We start from the raw sequence: 6088 nt of genomic DNA on the forward strand, positions 1-6088 counted from the left end.
ACAAGGATATACACGAGGTCAACTGAATCTTGCAGAGAGGTGGTCTGGTGCACTGGTGTTGAATGCAGATTTTGGAATCAAACTCCCTGTGTTTGAATCCTGGCTTTGCCTCTTACCTCTGTCTTCTTGTGGAACGTACTTGATAATCTAAACCTGTTTTTTTTTTTTTAAGATTTTATTTATTCATTTGAGAGACAGAGCATGTGCAGGGGAAAAAGCAGAGGGAGAGGGAGAAGCAGACTCCTGGACGAGCTGGGAGCCCAACATGGGGCTCCATCCTAGAACCTGGAGATCATGACCCGGGCTGAAGGCAGACACCCAACCATCTGGGCCACCCAGGAGCCCCTGTTTTCTAAGTTGTAAACAGAAGTAGCAAGGAGCCTGCCGATAACAACTAACACTTAACACCTGTCGGCACATGTCAGGCCCTATTCCAAACCCTGCATCCTGTACTCCTATCAGTCACAGCAATCCTAGGAAGTAGGTGCTAGTGTTCTTGCCAATTTAGAGATGAGGAAACTGAGGCACTGAGCTGTGAAAGTCTGTACAAGCCTCACTGCTGGTGGACGGCAGAGCTAAGGTCCGAACACGCACCATCTAGCTCCTGAATCCATGCCGTTAACCAATATACCACTCGTGAGAATCAGCTTCTCAGCGTCAGTATCTGGTCCAAAGGAGACAATGCATGCAAAGTGATGGGCACAATGCTTGCACGTGGAAGAGGATTCGTAAATATGAGTTCGATAATACTAATCTAATAATATAATATCAAATAGTAATAAGCATGAGCTGTTGGAACAGTGCCGTGCACGGTAAGATCTCCTGGCTGGCCGTTAGAAGGAGTACGAAGGAAGGAAGGAGGCAGCCGTCCTGAAACGGGAGACCAGCACCTTCACTGCCCGCTTCCCTGGTTGTAGGCGGTAGCCGTGCCCTGCTCAGCACCGGCTTGCTAGCACACCCTGCCAGACAGGAGAGCCGGATTCGTTCCACGAACAATCATTTTCCAAGAACCAAGGATGAGCCAAACCTTGTGCTGGGTTTCTCACGGGACGCCAAACTGGAATGATGTCTTCAAAACAAAGTAGTGGCTGAGAGCTCAGGTGTGGAGACAGATTTCCCGGGTTTGAATCCCAGCTCTGCCACTCAGCAGCTTTAGACTTGGGGCAAGTTACCTAATCGTTCTGTGCGTCACTTCCCTTGTGCATTAATTTTTTTAGATCGTATAAAGCAGGAGTCCAACTTCATTCTGTTTCATGTGGATGTCCTTTTGTCCCAGAGCTGTTTATGGAAAAGACCATTTATCCCCCATCATAAAAGTTTGAATTAAATGACATGCTACCTGGCTCCTCCTTCAGGGAACTCAGGCTGATGATGGAGACTGGTAGGTACATCAGAAAAGCACAGTGTAACATAACAAGACGTGAGCCTAGAAAAGTACAAGAGTTAGTTAGGTATCTCTTCTTCTAGGTCTCTGGACTGAGCCCTGATGTTGAACATAGAGTTACCACAAGCAACAGTTCTCTCTTCCTGTGAGATATAGTTAAAAGTGACACCTGCGTGATTCCGGAATTTCTGGAGGGCGCTAGTCGTTCCGTGCATACGCATTTCCCAGCAACTGGTAATCACCAAGAATAAAAGCACAGAAAAAGATGGAGTTTCCTCAGTTTCAAAACAAAGAAAATCTTAATGTGATAAAACTTGCTCAGAAACTAAAGGAGGTCCCCCTTGAGGACATCTCCCACTGTCCTTAGTGATGCCATCTTGTCCATGGTTAGATCAGTCCATTAATTTTTAACAGAAAGTCACCACAATGCCTTTCCCCGCCTTCTGTCTTGTTCTCCATTGGGAATCTGGGTGCTTGGCTTCTCTGCAGATAGGGCTAAAATCACCAAGCTCACTTAGCCAGCAGGGCTGCACTAGCTGCCCTCAGAAGTCTGTCTGGGGGTATCACAAAGGCTGCGGTGAAGGACCAGAGATTGAGGGGGGCTCTTCAATCACAGCCTCTTATTTCAGACTCTGAGCCAACCTTTGGACTTGTTATTTCTAAGGTGATGAAGACAGCTTTGACATGAAATGGCATCATTCATCAAAATGCTGCCATTTATTTCTCCATTGCAATCAGCTAATAAGGTATTAGAGTTTATTTTCTTTCCTTAATCTGACACTATGTTTATGGATGGACACAGGTACATCTATGCTATGTTCTAGAACTATGCCTTTCCAGTCACAGAAACAATCTGTATAATCAGTTGTATTCATTGAATAGCACGGAGGTCTATCAACATATGATTTTACCCATGAAGATGTAAAATATTCTTTTGTTACATAAAGAAACATCCTAAGGGGCTATCCTTTGCTTCAATGTGTACCATCACTTTGCTGACGACCTGCGGAAGATGTGCTTGCCCGGCCAGCTCCTGGCTACCGGGCAGACCGCGTAAGCAGCTGGGGAAGAGACTTCAGAGTTTCACATAATTAGCCTGTTTATAGGCCATCTGGGTTGTTTTGATTTCATCATCGCCATGTCTTTCAGTCTGAAGAATTTCTGTGTGTCTCTACTTTGGGGACTAACATCATTAGTAAGTTCTCTCTTACTCTGGGACACTAGCTTCTCTAATGTATCTGGCAGCTCTCTGTCCCCCTGCATCTGTCTCATTATGAAGCACCCTACAGACCAAAGGAGGGAGGTGTTTATATTTGATAATGCTGTCATCAAATTAACAGGCCTCATTAGAAGGAAATTACAGATTTGGGGCTCCCTGATAGAATAGATGCTTAGAAAACCTCATCCAAAGAATCGTAAAGGATACTTAAAGAGAACTATTGCAACAAGGGCTGAATTTTAGCCATGTCCGCTCTGCTGGGTAGACATGCTGAACTATGGGTGCTGTGCTAATCACATGGTGCTGGGATCAATTTTAACCTAATTTGAACATCCTCAGGCCTCACTAGCCTGTGCGGACCGAAGAGGCCACAGTAACCTCACGAACTAAATGGCAATGCCTAACTAACCCTCACCTGCAAGCCTACCTGTGTCAACCCTTTTCTGAGAGCACAGACCTCCCCCCAACTTCAAACAGCAATGAAAGGATGAGCGGGAGCCCCCAACGGGCCATGTGCTCCCCCCATGCACTCACATGCCCACACTGGGCCTGGAGACTCCCGTGTGCCATCACTTGAGACCTGGATTCACCCTATCTAAGTTGACTCGGCATCTTGTCCACATTGTGCCAGTCCCTAGAGCCACCAAACGTCTCAATCCTCTTAGTGCTACATCTGCTCTACTTTCAGATAAAAAGAATGAACACTGCCCCCACTCTTTGTATCGCCTTCTATTAAAGGCGCTGAATGAAGTGGTCCTAATATTTATGGCACCTGGGGTGGAAAAAGTAGGAATGGAAGGCCCCCAACCCCAACCAAATCTTTCTGTCTGACCCCCTCTCTGACCCTCTCTGTAAGTGGCCTCGGACACCTGCCTACGGACACGTCAGTGCAAATGTTCAGCTCAGTGGGGGGCGGGACCACCTTCTCTTCCTCCGAAGAGCTTGTGCCTCTGCCTAGGAGCAGGCAGATCGCATGGTAGGTCCACCTTCAGGAAGAGGACCTGGCGAACAGGCCTGCGCGAGCCCTCAGAGTGCTGTGGAGCTGTTGGGAATTCTGGGTTTCCGAAGCGCAGTCTCCATCTACTTGCTAGACGACTCTGATCTCAGCTCAGGCCCAGAGGTGACACCCTCTCACAGTAACGTAGCAATGGTTCTTAATCATTTTCTGAGTTTTGTTGCAAAGGTAACTTGCAAGATAATGACTCCTGTCAGAAATGGGCATTGTTTGGGAGCCAGTGACACGCACCGCAGTGGCTTCCAGACATTTTCCCCCCTCACATGAGCTTCTCTCTACGGTGTTAAAGGATAAAACAGATGAAGGTGGAATTGCTGTGGTTCAAAGAGGCCAAGAATGGAGGTCCTATGTGCCTGCCTTCATCCTTCCTTCCTTCCTTCCTTCCTTCCTTCCTTCCTTCCTTCCCTCCCTCCCTCCTTCCTTCTTTCTTTCCTTCCTTCCTTCCTCCCTCCTTCCTTCTTTCCTTCCTTCCAACTTTCCTTCCTTCCTCCCTCCCTCCTTCCTTCTTTCCTTCCTTCCTTCCTCCCTCCTTCCTTCCTTCCTTCCTTCCTTCCTTCCTTCCTTCCTTCCTTCCAACTTTCCTTCCTTCCTTCCTTCCTTCCTTCCTTCCTTCCTTCCTCCCTCCTTCCTTCCTTCCTTCCTTCCTTCCTCCCTCCTTCCTTCTTTCCTTCCTTCCTTCCTCCCTCCTTCCTTCTTTCCTTCCTTCCTTCCTCCCTCCTTCCTTCTTTCCTTCCTTCCTTCCTCCCTCCTTCCTTCTTTCCTTCCTTCCTTCCTCCCTCCTTCCTTCTTTCCTTCCTTCCTTCCTCCCTCCTTCCTTCTTTCCTTCCTTCCTTCCTCCCTCCTTCCTTCCTTCCTTCCTTCCTTCCTCCCTCCCTCCTTCCTTCCTTCCTTCCTTCCTTCCTTCCTTCCTTCCTTCCTTCCTTCCCTCCCTCCTTCCTTCCTTCCTTCTTTCCTTCCTCCCTGCCTCCCTCCCTCATGTATTTATGCATTCATTTAACAATCACCCAGTGTGTGTTCTAGGCTTGGTGATTTTAACACAAAGACAGACCAATCTCTGGTCACAAAGAGTTTGCAGCCACTTTTCCAAACCCTAGGGTTCCAAGGGACACACTTTGAAAACCCGAGCTACAGAAGAAAGAGCATGGGCACTGACACTGGTTCTGGTCTGAGCTTCTGCCACTGAGCTGCAGCGAGATCCTGGGCTCAGAGGACCAAGGGAGGCTGTAATATCTGTTTCACAGGATTGTGGTAAGAACTGGGATAATTTATGAAACAATTAGCATATAATCGACTCCCTTAGATGTTCTTTCTCTTTTCTTTCTCCCCAGTTGGTGTTTATTATATGTCTGTTCCTAGTCTATCTGATCCCCTTAAGACCAAGGACACATTTGCAGGATGAGTGACCAGTCAGGAGTGGATTTTGACTCTGGACCAAATGGTAGTTGTCTGTCGGGATAGAATTCATTCATCTGTGCTACAAATGACAAAACACATATATCGATGGGAAAGGCACAATGAGTGACGTAACTGACTCTTATTCCTAGTAGTAAGTTGGCCTAAACATCTATCTTGTTACTTACCCGTCTTTCTACCAGGTCTTCTTTATTATTATTAACCCAATAGGTATTTGGTAATTCCTCTGTGCCAGGAATTAAGTGCTTTTGTGAATAATAACTCATTTAATCCTTAGAATTCGGATATGGTGACCCGCTGGCGTGAGAGGTGAGGTCATTTGTCCAAGGTCTCACGGCTAGTAGATGGTAGAGTGAGGTTTTGATCCCGCCCATCTGGCTCCAGCGTCGGGACCCCTAAACCACCCACCGTAACCACCTTACGTCCACTGATCATCCTTTTCATGCTAGTCTCCATTGTTGTTGTTGCTGTTGTTTAAGATTTATTTATTTATTTGAGAGAGAGAGCAAAGGGGAAGGACAGAGGGAGAGGGAGAGAGAGAATCCCAAGCAGACTCTGTGCTGAGTGCAGAGCCCAATGCGGGGCTTGATCTCACAAGCCTGAGATCAGACCTGAGCCAAAACCAAGAGTCAGACACTTAGCCAAGTGTGCCACCTGGGTGCCCTTCATGCTATTCTTATTAGAAAGCCCTCTTTTCTCTTCTTCAGTGATTAAATCTTACTTATCTCTAAGGTCTATATCAAATCTTACTGAGAGTGCGCAAATGACAGCAGTAGGGTCGTAAGAAATGGTTTGCTTTGATAAGATGGCATTAAATTTTTTTAAATTTATTTGAGAGAGAGAGAGAAGCAGACTCCCTGCTGAGCAGAAAGCCCGATGCAGGACTTGATCCCAGGACCTGGAAACATGACCTGAGCCCAAGGCAGATGCTTAACTGACTGAACCACTCAGGTACCCCTGGGATGGCATTAAATTTTTTTTAAGTCGATATCTTAAAATACAAATATTTCACATTATAATCCTGATTTCTAAATCCCTTTGAAATCCGCCAACCCGA

This window comes from Ursus maritimus, unplaced genomic scaffold (assembly GCF_017311325.1).
Source record: "Ursus maritimus isolate PB19 unplaced genomic scaffold, ASM1731132v1 scaffold_12, whole genome shotgun sequence".
In the NCBI taxonomy this organism is placed as follows: domain Eukaryota; kingdom Metazoa; phylum Chordata; class Mammalia; order Carnivora; family Ursidae; genus Ursus; species Ursus maritimus.